At 42.7% G+C, this 16,075-nt stretch overlaps 1 pseudogene; it reads left to right on the top strand.

Annotated features, from left to right (window-relative positions):
- The first annotated feature begins 11,920 nt into the window (after positions 1 to 11,920).
- LOC129637633 (vacuolar-sorting protein SNF8-like) lies at positions 11,921 to 12,956 on the top strand (annotated as a pseudogene).
- The last annotated feature ends 3,119 nt before the right edge of the window (positions 12,957 to 16,075 follow it).

Genomic DNA, 16,075 nt, shown 5'->3' with positions numbered 1-16,075 from the left:
GTTTGTTAGTTTCTCTTTACTTTCTACCGTGAGGGTGGCATCATCTGCATATCTGAGGTTGTTGATATTTCTACCAGTAATCTTGATTCTGGCTTGTGTTTCATCTAGGCCAGCGTTTCTCATGATGTACTCTGCATATATATTAACCAAGCAGGGTGACAATACCAGCCTTGACATACTCCTTTCCCAATTTGGAAACAGTCCATTGTACCATATCCAGTTCTAACTGTTGCTTCTTGACCTGCATACAGATTTCTCAGGAGGCAGGTAAGGTGGTCTGGTATTCCCATCTCTTGAAGAATTTTCCACAGTTTGTTGTGATCCACACAGTCAAAGGTTTTAGATTAGTCAATGAAGCAGAAATAAATGTTTTTCTGGAATTCTCTTGATTTTTCTAGGATCAAACAGATCTTCATAATTTGCTCTCTAGTTCCTCTAATCCAGCTTGAACATCTGGGAGTTCTTGTTTCATGTACTGTTGAAGCCTAGCTTGGAGTATTTTGAGCATTACTTTGCTAGTATGTGAAATGACTCCAATTGTTTGAACATTCTTTGGCATGGCCTTTCTTTGGGATTGGAATGAAAACTGACCTTTTCCAGTCCTGTGACCACTGCTGAATTTCCCAAATTTGCTGGTATACTGAGTGCAGCACCTTAACAGCATCACTTTTTAGGATTTTAAAAGCTCAGCTGGAATTCCATCATGTCCTCTAGCTTTCTTCATAGTGATGCTTCTTAGGGCCCACTGGACTTCACACTCCATGATGTCTAGCTCTAGGTGAGTGATCATACCATCATGGTTATCTGAGTCATGAAGATCTTTTTTTTTTTTTTTTGTATAGTTCTTCTGTGTATTCTTGCCACCTCTTTTTAATATCTTCTGCTTCTATTAGGTCCATATCATCTCTGTCCTTTATTGTGCCCATCTTTGCATGAAATGTTCCCGCGGTATCTCTAATTTTCTTGAAGAAACCTCTAGTCTTTCCCATTCTATTGTTTTCCTCTATTTCTTTGCATTGTTCACTTAGGAAGGTTTTCTTATCTCTCCTTGTTATTCTTTGGAACTCTGCATTCAGATGGGTAACTCTTTCCTTTTCTTCTTTGCCTTTTGCTTCTTTTCTCAGCTATTTGTAAGACCTCCTCAGGCAATCATTTTGCCTTTTTACATTTCTTTTTCTTTGGGATGGTTTTGATCACTGCCTCCTCTACAAGGTTATGAACCTCCATCCATAGTTCTTCAGACTCTCTATCAGGTCTAATCCCTTCAATCTATTCCTCACCTAGACTGTATAATTGTAAGGGATTTGATTTAGGTCATACTTCAGTGGCCTAGTGGTTCCCCCTATTTTCTTCAATTTATGCCAGAATTTGGAGTTCCTCATAAGGAGTTCATGATCTGAGCCACAGTCAGCTCCACGTCATGTTTTTGCTGACTATATAGAGCTTTTCCATCTTTGGCTGCAAAGAACATAATCAATCTGATTTCGGTATTGACCATCTGGTAATGTCCATGTGTAGAGTAGTCTCTTGTGTTGTTAGAAGAGGGTGTTTGCTATGACCAGTGTGTTCTCTTGGCAAAACTCTGTTAGCCTTTTGCCCTGCTTCATTTTGTACTCCAAGGCCAAACTTTTCTCCTGACTTTCTACTTTTGCATTCCATTCCCCTGTGATGAAAAGCACATTTTTTTTTTTTTTTTTGCTGTTATTTCTAGAAGGTTTTGTAGGTCTTGACAGAACCATTCAACTTCAGCTTCTTCAGCATTAGTGGTTGGGGCATAGACTTGGATTACTGCCATGTTGAATGGTTTGCCTTGGAAACAAACAGAAATCATTCTGTTGTTTTTGAGATTGCCCCCAAGTACTGCATTTTGGTCTCTTTTTTTTTTTTTTTTTTGACTATGAGGACTACTCCATTTCTACTAAGGGATTCTTGCCCACAGTACTAGATATAATGGTTGTCTGAGTAAAATCCGCCCATTCTCATCCATTTTAGTTCACAGATTCCTAAAATGTTGATGTTCACTCTTGCCATCTCCTGTTCAATTTACCTTGATTCATGGACCTATTGTTCTAGGTTCCTATGCAATATTCTTTACAGCATTGGACTTTACTTTCACAACAAGACACATCCACAACTGGGTGTTTTTTCCGCTTTGACTCAGCCTCTTCATTCTTTCTGGAGATATTTCTACACTTGTCTCCAGTAGCATATTGGGCACCTACTGTGGGGAGTTCATCTTTCACTTTTATATCTTTTTCCCTGCTCATATTGTTCATGGGGTTCTCATGATGCTTTGCCATTGCCTTCTCCAGTGGACCACGTTTTGTCAGAACTCTCCACCATGGCCCGTCCATCTTGGGTGGCCCTACACAGCATGGCTCATAGTTTCATTGAGTTAGACCAGGCTGTGATCCACATGATCAGTTTGGTTAGTTTCCTGTGACTGTGGTTTTCATTCTGTCTGCCCTCTCATGGATGAGGATAAGAGGCTTGGACAAGCTTCTTGATGGGAGGGATTGGCTGTGGGGAAAACCGGGTCTTGCTCTGGTAAGCAAGGCCATGCTCAGTAAATCTTTAATCCAATTTTCCGCTTATGGGGGGTGGGGTGCTGTGTTTCCTCCCTGTAGTTTCACCTAAGGCCAAACTACGGTAGGAGTAATGGTGACTTCCATCAAAAGGATTTATGCCAGCATGCCGCAGCTCCCAGGACTGTTGTAGTCAGTCCCCGGACCCCATGGCAGGCCACTATTGACCCACACTTCCACCGGAGACTCCCAGACACTCACAGTCAAGTCTGGCTCAGTCTCTTCTGGGGTCACTGCTCCTTTCTCCTAAGTCTTGGTGTGCACAGGGTTTTGTTTGTGCCCTCCAAGAGTCTGTTTCCCCGGTCCTGTGGAAGTTCTTTAATCAAGTCCCACTGGCCTTCATAGTCAAATTCCCTGGGGGTTCTCAGTCCCTTTGCCAACTCTTTGTGGCAAGAATACTGGAATGGGTTCCAATGCCCTCCTCCAGGGGATCTTCCCAACCCAGGGATCAAACCCAGGTCTCCTGCATTGTAGGCAATTGCTTTACTATCTGAGCCATGAAGGAAGTGAGACAATAGTTATTCACTTAATAAAAGTGACAATAAAAGATTTCAAAGCAAACACAGAAAGTTAAAATAAAGTACTTAAAGATTTTTTAAAAAGCTTACAATCTGTTATCAAAAGTAACTTGATATTAAAAAAAAAAAAATTGGTTCTCCTAACAGAGAAAAGAAGTTCAGGTTTTTCACTATCCTGCCTTTAATATTAAAATTTGTTTACTTGATTAAATTCATTCTAATCTTGGACAGTCCCGACCACACATAGAATTCCTTTCTAAAGATTCTTTTTAACCTTTTGTATACTATAACTTTCTATATTCATATTAATTTGTTCCTTATTTTCTTTCCCATTTAGAAGTAACCAGCTTTAGGGCCAAATTACTTTCTTTTCCTTAACAAAATGCATTTTTGTTCCTTATGCTTTCTCTTTCCTTGCATTCAAAGATGTCTTCTTTAGTAATTTTTAATTACATATATTAATTAGAATTCTCAACTCATAAATAAATAAACTTTTTATTTTCTAGTGAAAACTGAGAAGTAAGCATTAAAAATTTTTTAAGTAAATAAGTATACTTCAATTAAAAAAAAAAAAAGAGTAAGCAATTGTGAACTGTTTGTCATACCAACATGTCTTGACTGGAAAACTTATGAACATATTCTATAACCTCCTGAAATGTGCATTTTCTCATAGCATAATTTTTTTTCTTAATACGGTATAAGGTATGTATCTAATAAACCCAACATCTTTAATTTTTTCTTCATAAGAAGACAAAGTAAGTAAACTTATGCTTGTTCAGCAATGAATGCTTCAGCATTTTATATCTTATTTGAAATGATCTGGATAGTCAATGACTTTTCCATCATTACCTTAATTTAGCAAAACTCTAAAGTGGCTCAGATGGTAAAGAATCCTTCTGCAGTGCAGGAGACTTGGGTTCAATCCCTGGATGCAAAGGTCCCCAGGAGAAGGGAATGTCTACCTACTCCAGTATTCTTGCCTGGAGAATTCCATGGACAGAGGAGCCTGGTGGGCTATATATGGGGTTGCAAAGAGTCAGAAACCACTGAGCAACTAACACTTAAAGCGATAGACTTAAGTCTAAAGTTTTCACTTACAAAATCTGGAGAAACTATTTCTTTGGGGGGGTTTGGAAATCAGTTTGTTTTAATGAGACTTTAGCATTTTCTGTATTACTTTTAAAACAAAGGTCCGTGTGAGTCCCTGTTGTTGTTGTTGTTTAGTCAGTCAGTAATGTCCACCTCTTTAGGACCCCGTGGATTGTAGCCTGCCAGACTCCTCTGTCCATGGGATTTCCCAGGCAAGCATACTGGAGTAGGTTGCCATTTCCTTCTCCAGGGGATCTTCCTGATCCCGGGATTGAACCCACATCATCTATTTGGCAGGTGGATTCTTTACCACTGAGCCACCTGAGAAGCCTGAGTCACTTTTTAGAGAACTTAATATTAGAAAAAAAGTTTGCTTTTCTCCTCAATATTTGAAATGTTTATTTTAAAATTTATGTTATTGAAATAAAATTGATTGTGTTGTGTTAATTTCTTCTGTATAACAATGAGATTCAGTTAGACATATACCTACAATCTTTTTCATATACTTTTTAAAAAAATTATTGGTTTATAGTTGAGTCAGCAGGGTTTGATTTCAGAAATTCCAGAGGACTGGGGGAAACAGAGGCACTTGGAGGCCACAAACAAAACCTTGTGGACACCAGGAGCAGTGACCCCACAAGAGACTGAACCAGGCCTGCCTGTGAGTATTTGGGGGTTTCCTATGCAGGTGAGGCTCAACAGTGGCCTGCGGAGGGATCAGGGGCATTAGCAGCAGCTGTCTTGGGAGGTGTGGCATGTTGGCATACGTCCTCTTGGGGGAGGTTGCCATTAGCCCTACCATAGAGGCCATAGCCCTACCATAGAGAGTGCAGACTCCAGGACTGGGTCACCTCAGACCAAACAACTAACAAAGAGGGAGCACAGCCTCACCCATCAACAGAAAATTGGATTAAAGTTTTACTGAGGATGCCCCTGCCCACCAGAGCAAGACCCAGTTTTCCCAGTAGCCAGTCCCTCCCATCAGGAAGCTGGCACAAGCATCATCCATCAGAGGGCAGACAGGAGAAGCAATAACTTCAGTCTCATGGCCTTCAGAACAAAAAGCACAATCACAGAAAACTAACCAAAATGATCTCATGGATCATAGCCTTGTGTAACTCAATGAAAGCAGGAGCCAGACTGTGCAGGGCCACCCAAGATGGATGGGTCATGGTGGAGAGTTCTGACATAATGTGGTCCACTAGAGAAGGCAATGGCAAACCACTTCAGTATTTTTGCTTTGAGAACCCCATGAACAATATGAAAAGGCAAAAATAAATGACACTGAAAGATGAACTCCCCAGGTTGGAAGGTGCCCAATAGCCTCTTGGGGAAGAGTGGAGAAATAATTTCAGAAAGAATGAAGAGACGGAGCCAAAGTGGAAATGACACCCAATTGTGGATGTGTCTGGTTGTGAAAGTTAAGTCTGGTGCCTTAAACAACGATGTTGCATCAGTTCAGTTCAGTTCACTTCAGTCGCTCAGTCGTGTCCGACTCTTTGCGACCCCATGAATTGCAGCACGCCAGGCCTCCCTGTCCATCACCAACTCCCGGAGTTCACTCAGACTCACGTCCATCGAGTCAGTGATGCCATCCAGCCATCTCATCCTCTGTCGTCCCCTTCTCCTCCTGGCCCCAATCCCTCCCAGCATCAGAGTCTTTTCCAATGAGTCAACTCTTCGCATGAGGTGGCCAAAGTACTGGAGTTTCAGCTTTAGCATGATTCCTTCCAAAGAAATCCCAGGGCTGATCTCCTTCAGAATGGACTGGTTGGATCTCCTTGCAGTCCAAGGGACTCTCAAGCGTCTTCTCCAACACCACAGTTCAAAAGCATCAATTCTTTGGCGCTCAGCTTTCTTTACAGTCCAACTCTCACATCCATACATGACCACTGGAAAAACCATAGCCTTGACCAGAAGGACCTTTGTTGGCAAAGTAATGTCTCTGCTTTTCAATATGCTATCTAGGTTGGTCATTACTTTCCTTCTAAGGAGTAAGCGTCTTTTAATTACATGGCTGCAATCACCATCTGCAGTGATTTTGGAGCCCCAAAAAATAAAGTCTGACACTGTCTCCACTGTTTACCCATCTATTTCCCATGAAGTGATAGGACCGGATGCCATGATCTTCGTTTTCTGAATGTTGAGCTTTAAGCCAACTTTTCACTCTCCTCTTTCACCTTCATCAAGAGGCTTTTGAGTTCCTCTTCACTTTCTGCCATAAGGGTGGTGTCATCTGCATATCTGAGGTTGTTGATATTTCTCCTGGCAATCTTGATTCCAGCTTGTGCTTCTTCCAGCCCAGCGTTTCTCATGATGTACTCTGCATATAAGTTAAGTAAGCAGGGTGACAATATACAGCCTTGACGAACTCCTTTTCCTATTTGGAACCAGTCTGTTGTTCCATGTCCAGTTCTAACTGTTGCTTCCTGATCTGCATACAAATTTCTCAAGAGGCAGGTCAGGTGGTCTGGCATTCCCATCTCTTTCAGAATTTTCCACAGTTTATTGTGATCCACACAGTCAAAGGCTTTGGCATAGTCCATAAAGCAGAAATAGATGTTTTTCTGGAACTCTCTTGCTTTTTCCATGATCCAGCAGATGTTGGCAATTTGGTCTCTGGTTCCTCTGCCTTTTCTAAAACCAGCTTGAACATCTGGAAGTTCACAGTTCACGTATTGCTGAAGCCTGGCTTGGAGAATTTTGAGCATTACTTTACTAGTGTGTGAGATGAGTGCAATTGTGCGGTAGTTTGAGCATTCTTTGGCATTGCCTTTCTTTGGGATTGGAATAAAATCTGACCTTTTCCAGTCCTGTGGCCACGGCTGAGTTTTCCAAATTTGCTGGCATATTGAGTGCAGCACTTTCACAGCATCATCTTTCAGGATTTGAAATAGCTCAACTGGAATTCCATCACCTCCACTAGCTTTGTTCCTAGTGATGCTTTCCAAGGCCCACTTGACTTCACATTCCAGGATGTCTGGCTCTAGGTGAGTGATCACACCATCGTGATTATCTGGGTCATGAAGATCTTTTTTGTACAGTTCTTCTGGGTATTCTTGCCACCTCTTCTTAATATCTTCTGCTTCTGTTAGGACCATACCATTTCTGTCCTTTATTGAGCCCATCTTTGCATGAAATGTTCCCTTGGGATCTCTAATTTTCTTGAAGAGATCTCTAGTCTTTCCCATTCTGTTGTTTTCCTCTATTTCTTTGCATTGATCGCTGAGGAAGGCTTTCTTATCTCTTCTTGCTATTCTTTGGAGCATTCAGATGCTTATATCTTTCCTTTTGTCCTTTGCTTTTCGCTTCTCTTCTTTTCACAGCTATTTGCAAGGCACAGGAACTTAGAATGTTGCATTGGAACTTAGAATATCAGGTTCATGAATCAAGGTAAATCAGATACAGTCAAATAGGAGATGGCAAGAGTGAACATCAACATTTTAGCAATCAGTGAACTAAAATGGATGGGAATGGGCAAATTAAACTCATATGACCATTATATAAACTACTGTGGGCAAGAATCCCTGAGAAGCAATAGAGTAGCCCTCATAGTCAACAAAAGAGTCCAAAATGTAGTACTTTGGTGCAGTCTCAAAAATGACAGAATGGTCTCTGTTTGTTTCTAAGGAAAACCGTTCAGTATCACAGTAATCCAAGTTTATATCCCAACCACTAATGCTGAAAAAGCTGAATTTGAACAGTTTTATGAAGAATCAGAGGTCAAATTGCCAACATCCGCTGGATCATCAAGAAAGCAAGAGAGTTCCAGAAAAACATCTATTTCTGCTTTATGGACTATGCCAAAGCCTTTGACCGTGTGGATCACAATAAACTGTGGAAAATTCTGAAAGAGATGGGAATGCCAGACCACCTGACCTGCCTCTTGAGAAATTTGTATGCAGATCAGGAAGCAACAGTTAGAACTGGACATGGAACAACAGACTGGTTCCAAATAGGAAAAGGAGTTCGTCAAGGCTGTATATTGTCACCCTGCTTACTTAACTTATATGCAGAGTACATCATGAGAAATGCTGGGCTGGAAGAAGCACAAGCTGGAATCAAGATTGCCAGGAGAAATATCAACAACCTCAGATATGTAGATGACACCACCCTTATGGCAGAAAGTGAAGAGGAACTCAAAAGCCTCTTGATGAAGGTGAAAGAGGAGAGTGAAAAGTTGGCTTAAAGCTCAACATTCAGAAAACGAAGATCATGGCATCCGGTCCTATCACTTCATGGGAAATAGATGGGTAAACAGTGGAGACAGTGTCAGACTTTATTTTTTGGGGCTCCAAAATCACTGCAGATGGTGATTGCAGCCATGTAATTAAAAGACGCTTACTCCTTAGAAGGAAAGTAATGACCAACCTAGATAGCATATTGAAAAGCAGAGACATTACTTTGCCAACAAAGGTCCTTCTGGTCAAGGCTATGGTTTTTCCAGTGGTCATGTATGGATGTGAGAGTTGGACTGTAAAGAAAGCTGGGCGCCAAAGAATTGATGCTTTTGAACTGTGGTGTTGGAGAAGACGCTTGAGAGTCCCTTGGACTGCAAGGAGATCCAACCAGTCCATCCTAAAGGAGATCAGTCCTGGCTGTTCATTAGAAGGATTGATGTTGAAGCTGAAACTCCAATACTTTGGCCACCTCATGTGAAGAGTTGACTCATTGGAAAAGACCCTGATTCTTGGAGGGATTGGGGGCAGGAGGAGAAGGGGACGACAGAGGATGAGATGGCTGGATGGCATCACTGACTCAATGGACGTGAGTCTGAGTGAACTCCGGGAGTTGGTGATGGACAGGGAGGCCTGGCGTGCTGCAATTCATGGGGTCGCAAAGAGTCAGACATGACTGAGTGACTGGACTGAACTGAACTGATGGACACCTACAAGACCTTCTAGAACTAATGCCAAAAAAAAAAGATGTCATTTCATTCTTAGGAGATTGGGATGCAAAAGTAGGAAGTTAAGAGATACCTGGAGTTACAGGCAAGTTTGGCCTTGGAGTACAAAATGAGGCAGGGCAAAGGCTAATAGAGTTTTGCCAAGAAAACGCACTAGTTGTAGACATCACCAGATGGTCAATACTGAAATCAGATTGATTATATTCTTTTCAGCCAAAGATGGAGAAGCTCTATACAGTCAGCAAAAACAATATCAGGAGCTGACTGTGGCTTAGATCATGAGCTCTTCTATAGCCAAATTCAGATTTAAATAGAAGAAAATAGAGAAAACCACTAGGCAATTGAGGTATGACCAAAATCAAATCCCTTATGATTACATGGTGGAAGTGACAAATAGATTCGAGGGAAGTGACAAATAGATCTGATAGACAGAGTGCCTGAAGAACTATGGATGGAGGTTCATGACCTTGTACATGGGGCAGTGACCAAAACCATCCCAAATAAAAAGAAATGAGAAAAGGCAAAATGGTTGTTTGAGGAGGCCTTAAAAATAGCTGAGAAAAGAAAAGAAGCTAAAGGCAAAAGATAAAAGAAAAGATATACTCAACTGAATTCCAAAGAATAGCAAGGAGAGATAAACCTTCTTAAGTGAACAATGCAAAGAAATAGAGGAAAACAATGGAATGGGAAAAATTAAAGATCTCAAGAGAATTAGGGATATCATGGGAACATTTCATGCAAAGATGGGCAAAATAAAGACAGAAACAGCAAAGACCTAACAGAAGCAGAAGAAATTAAGAAGGGGTGGCAGGAATACATAGAAAAACTGTACAAAAAAGGTCTTAATGACCTGGATAACCATTATAGTGTGGTCACTCATCTAGAGCCAGACATCCTGGAGCATGAAGTCAAGTGGGCCTTAGGAAGCATCACTACGAGCAAAGTTAGAGGAGGTGATAGAATTCCAATTGAGCTATTTCAAATCGTAAAAGATGATACTGTTAAAGTGCTGCACTCAGTATGCCAGCGAATTTGGAAAACTCAGCCGTGGCCACAGGACTGGAAAAGGTCAGTTTTCATTCCAGTCTCAAAGAAGGGCAATGCCAAAGAATGTTCAAACTACTGTACAAATGCACTCATTTCAGATGTGAGCAAGGTAATGCTCAAAATCCTTTAAGCTAGGCTTCAGCAGCACATGAACCGAGAACGTCCAGGTGTTCAAGCTGAACTTAGAAAAGGCAGAGGAACCAGAAATCAAATTGCCAATATCCGTTGGGTTATAGAAAATGCAAGAGGGTCCCAGGAAAACATCTACTTCAGCTTCATTGATTACACTAAAGCCTTTGACTGTGTGGATCACAAAAAACTCTGAAAAATTCTTAAAGAGATGGGAATACCAGACCACCTGACATGCTTCCTGAGAAACCTGTATGCAGGTCAAGAAGCAACAGTTAGAACCAAACTTGAAACAACAGACTGTTTGAAATTTGGGAAAGGAGTATGCCAAGGCTGAATTTTGTCATCCTGCTTATTTAACTTATATGCACAGTACATCATGTGAAATGCTGGGCTGGATGAAACACAAGCTGGAATCAAGTTTACCAGGAGAAATATCAACAACCTCAGATATGCAGATAATATCACTCTAATGGCAGAAAACAAAGAGGAATTAAACTACCTCTTGATAAGAGTGAAAGAAGAGAGTGAAAAAGCTTGCTAAAAACTCAACATTAAAAAAACTAAGAACATGGCATCCAGTCCCATCATTTCAAGGCATACAGATGGGGGGAAAATGGAAACAGTGACAGATTTTATTTTTGGGGCTCCAAATTCCGTGAAATTAAAAGATGCTTGCTCCTTGGAAGAAAAGCTATGACAAATCTAGATGATGTATTAAAAAGCAGAGACATAGCTTTGTCAACAAAGTTCTGTATAATCAAAGCTATGGTTTTTCCAATAGTCATGTACAGATGTGAGAGCAGGACCATAAAGAAGGCTGAGCACCAAAGAGTCTATGCTTTCAAACTCTGGTGCTGGAGAAGACTCTTGAGAGTCCCCTGGACTACAAGGAGATCAAATCAGTCAATCTTAAGGGAAATTTACCCTGAATATTCACTGGAAGGACTGATGCTGAAGCTGAAGCTCCAATACTTTGGCCACCTGATTCAAAGAGCTCATTGGAAAAGACCCTGATGCTGGGAAAAATTGAAGGCAGAGAGGAGGGTGAGATGGTTGGATGGCATCACTGACTCAATGGCCATGAATTTGAACAAACTCCAGAAGATACTGAAGGACAGTTAAGCTTGGCATGCTTCAGTCCATGAGGATCTCAATGACTTAGCAAAGTGAACAACAGTTGATTCAGTCAGTGAAGAATCCACCTGCAATACAGAAGACACCTGTAATGCAGGAGACCTGGTTTCAATCCCTGGGTCAGAGATCCCCTGGGGAAGGAAATAGCAACTCACGCCAGCATTCTTGCCTGGGAAATCTCATGGACAGAGGAGCCTGGTGGGCTACAATCCACGGGGTTGCATAAGTCAGATGCAACTGAGCAACTAAAAACAACATACTTGACTTACAATGTTGTATTAATTTCTGCTGTATAGAAAATTGACTCCATTGTGTGTGTGTGTGTGTATTATATACATATATATTTCTTTTTATTTCCATTATGGTTTATGGCAGGATATTGAGTATAGCTCCCTGCGCTACACACTAGGACTTTGCTGTTTATCCATTCAATATATAATAGGAAATAATTTCAGAGTAGAGGTGGATCCAGTTTTCTGGCAGCGAGGTGGCTATGGGCCAGGGCAGGGATGCACTGCTGCGGGGTGGGAACTGATGTCATCCCCAAGAAGAAGCTTGCACGGCCAAGTATAGGGAGTGAGGGACTGTCTTGGCTGAGATGGATGTCCAAGCAGTTGGACATGTACAAGACCAATCTGAAAGATTACATCAGCAAGCCCAAGCAGGGGATCTGGAAGAATCCTGTGTCCCAGATGCAGTTCCAGGACTATTGGAACTGTGTGCTACTATTGGGGTGGATTCTTTGGCCTCTGGGAAAGGATTTTGGTCTGAGATGCTAGGCGTGGGAGATGTCTATTACAAGCTGGGTGTCTAGATTATCCATGTGTGCTTGGCCCTGAAGCAACAGAATGGAGACCTGATAACTCTGGAGGGACTACATGACATCAACAGGTGTTAAAAGGAAAGGTCACATTCACCCAGGATGTCAGCCAAGACGACCTGATTGGGGCCATCAAGACACTGAAGGCACTCGGCACTGGCTTTGGCGTTATCCCTGGGGGCGGCACTTACCTCCTTCGGTCTGTCCCGCTGAGCTAAATATGGATCAGGCTGTGGTGCTGCAGGTGACAGGGAAAATGGCTCTGTGACTGTCAGTGATATCAAAGTCAGTCTTTTATTTTTAAATTATTTATTTATTTTTGGCTATGCTGGTCTCTGCTGCTGCAGGAGCCACCCTCCGGTTGCAGTGTGGTGCGTGGGCTTCACGGCAGTGGCTTCTCTTGTTGCGGCTCCCAGACTCAGTAGTTGTGGTGCACAGGGGCTTAGTTGCTCCACAGCATATGGGATCTTCCCAGACCAGGAATCGAACCTATGTCTCCTGCACTGGTAGGAGAATTCTTTACCGCTGAAGCCCCTATCAAAGCCAGTCTTAAATGGGAGATGGAGCGAGCAAGGCAAGTGCTGCAACATCTGCTGAAGGAAGGGCTGGCTTGGCTGGATCTGCTGGGCACCAGGGGAGACCTACCACTGGGTGCCAGGTCTCCTCTCTGACCTCTAGACTCCCAGGAGTGTACAGCTGAGGCAACCAGAGAAGCCCACCCTTGACTGGGAATGCTCAAGGAGGGCACAGCAGTGGGCAGGGAGAAGAGAGAGGAGTTGGTGGTGAATAAAACCTGGACAACTTTGTTTTCAAAAAGAACATCCCTGACAGTCTATTGGTTAAGAGTCCGTACTTCCAAAGGAGGAGACACAGGTTCGATCCCTGGTCTGGGAAGATCCCACATGCTTCAGAGCAACAAAGCCCGTGCACTGCAACTCACAAATGAGCCCGCACTCTAGGACCTGGGAGCCACAACTATTGAAGCCCACGTGCCTTGAGTCTGTGCTCCCCAACAAGTGGAGCCCCCACAAAGAGAAGGCCACACCCCGCAACAAAGAGTAGCCCCTGCTCATTGTAACTGGAGAAAAGCCCAGGTAGCAATGGAGACCCTGCACAGCCAAAAATAAGAAAATATAGAAAATGAAAAACACTCCCTAACCCATCAGGAAAAAAAAAAAAAGAACAGGAGGACTTCCCTGATGGTCCAGTGGTTAAGATACTTTCACTGCAGGGGGTGAGGGTTCAATCTAAGAACTAAGATCTCACATGCCCTGGGATGTGCCCCCTCCAACTTTTAAAAATATACACATCTAAAACATTATTTCTAAAGAATTCATCTTAGAAGCTCTTATCTCATTTAGTCAGTTTCACTACTTATGACGTATCATCATACCAAGTTAATTTTTCTTCTCTTTGTTAAAAATTGAAGTATAGTTGATCTACAATGTTGCATTTGTTTTGGAGGTATAGCAAAGTGATTCAGATAAATATATATGATCAATGTATATATAATTTTCAGATTTTTTCCAATATAGCTCACTACAAGATAATTGATATTGTAGTAAGATAAATGATAGTGAATATAGTTCCCTATGCTATACAGTAGGACCTTGTTTATCTATTTTACATATAGTAGTTTGTATCCAGTATTTTGGTTATCTGATGTGAACAGCTGACTCATTGGAAAAGTCCCTGATGCTGGGAAAGCCTGAGGGCAGAAGGAGAAGAAGGCATCAGAGGATGAGATGTTTGGATGGCATCACTGATGCAATGGAGATGAACTTGGGCAAACTTTGGGAGATGGTGAGGCACAGGGAGGCCTGGCATGCTGCAGTCCACAGGGTGGCAGAGAGTCAGACATGACTGGATTGCTGAACAATAACAAGTTTGTACCTACTCATCCCTGCCTATGAGTAGCTATGGTTCAGACATCCAAGGAAATAACCAGGTGACACTATGGGTGTAATTTTAGACTAGTCCTTGCATTGCTAAGAACTTGAGTTTTCTGAGTTGTGTCAGACTTGGATGCCACCAGACGTTCTCAAAACAATGTCTGCCAGCAGCTAGTAACTGCAATCTTACTTTTTATAAAGCCACACAACTGGCTACTTGACTGTACGTCCAGAGTCAGTTTCAGGCCTATTCTTCTGAAAAGAAATGAGATTTATTTTGTCTATTTAGATTCCAGTTGTCACTTCCAACTATTTCTACTTGGGTCTGTTGGCCAAAAATGACAGACCAAGGGATTGAGGTTTTAATCATATAAGACTCAGGTCCAGGACTTGGTACTCAGAATCATACAAGACTCAGGTCCAGGACTTGGTACTCAGAAATACTTCCAGTTCAGTGTCCATTCTTCAAACTGAGGCAGCACTATGCCCCATTTCAACAGGAAGTTATCGGAGCCATAGTTGCCCAGTTCCCTGAATTAAAGTGAGCAGGAGTCTATGGGGTTTTGGGGTCTTTCTGTGTCTTCTGTTCTTGTTTGTAGGATACACACTTCATTCAGCCTCTTTGACATTCCCTGAGTTCCAAGGGCAGATTCAAATAGTTGCTGACCAGGGAAGGGATGGGATACAAAAACAGGAGAGGAACAGTCAAGTGAGTTTGCGTAAACTCTGGGAGTTGATGATGGACAGGGAGGCATGGCGTCCATGGGGTTGGAAAGAGTTGGACTGAACTGAACTGAACAAACAAGTGGTGGTACAGCCTTAGGGCAGGGTCCTGTTTCCTACTCAAGGAATACGCATAACAATATCTTTGAGTTCTTTGGCAGAACTGGAGCCCCACTCAGGTGGAGGATGGTAACTTCAGGCTGAGCGCAAGATTCCTGGAGCACCGCCCTGTTGCCTCACACCAAGCAATCAGAACAAAGTCACACACCCTGCAGCCCTCACCCCAGATTGTGCCTTCCTTCCCTGGGCCCTGTTTGGCCCCTGCCTATTTCAGGGTTCCATGCTAAATGGCTGTTATTAGAAGGGTGAATGCTGGTTTCAGACCCAGCTCAATTGGTAAAGAATCTGTCTGCAATGTGGGAGACCTGGGTTTGATCACTAGGTTGGGAAGGTCCCCTGGAGAAGGGAAAGGCTACCCACTCCAGTATTCTGGTCTAGAGAATTCTGGTCGCAAAGAGTTGGACATGACAAAGTGACTTTCACTTTCTTTTCTTTCTTTCATATCTAGATTTAGATTAGGTAGAGAGAGACTTTTGCTCTGCTAGGCAGGACTATGCCCATGCACAGCAGCAAGAAGTTACAGGAGAAAGGGACCTCCACCCCAATACCCAAAAAGTATCTTGAGTATGAAGTCTCAGGGGGAGTTAGGCGAAACACACTGACTGACTGCCCACCATAGCCAGGCACCATAGTAAGCATTTGCATGCGTTATTTTACAACAGGAGATCTTGCTAAAGAACACAGAACTAACAAGCCACCACCAACTGGAAGAGTTTCAGTTCAGTTCAGTCGCTGAGTCGTGTCCAGCTCTTTTCGACCCCATGTACCACAGCAGGCCAGGTCTCCCTGTCCATCACCAACTCCCGGAGTCCACCCAAACCCATGTCTATTGTGTCAGTGATACCATCCAACCATCTCATCTTCTGTCCTCCCCTTCTCCTCTGGCCCTCAATCTTTCCCAGCATCAGGGTCTTTTCAAATGAGTCAGCTCTCCGCATGAGGTGGCCAAAGTATTGGAGTTTCAGCTTCAACATCAGTCCCTCCAATGAATGCCTGGGACCGACCTCCTTTAGGATGGACTGGTTGTGTTAGGGGAAGCACACTGATTGAAACCGCCCACCCTGGCCAGGCACCATAGTAACCATTTGCATGAGTTGTTTTATGACAGG

The sequence above is a fragment of the Bubalus kerabau genome, chromosome 23, assembly GCF_029407905.1.
Source record: "Bubalus kerabau isolate K-KA32 ecotype Philippines breed swamp buffalo chromosome 23, PCC_UOA_SB_1v2, whole genome shotgun sequence".
In the NCBI taxonomy this organism is placed as follows: Eukaryota; Metazoa; Chordata; class Mammalia; order Artiodactyla; family Bovidae; genus Bubalus; species Bubalus kerabau.
This window is presented reverse-complemented; position numbering and strand designations above follow the sequence as displayed.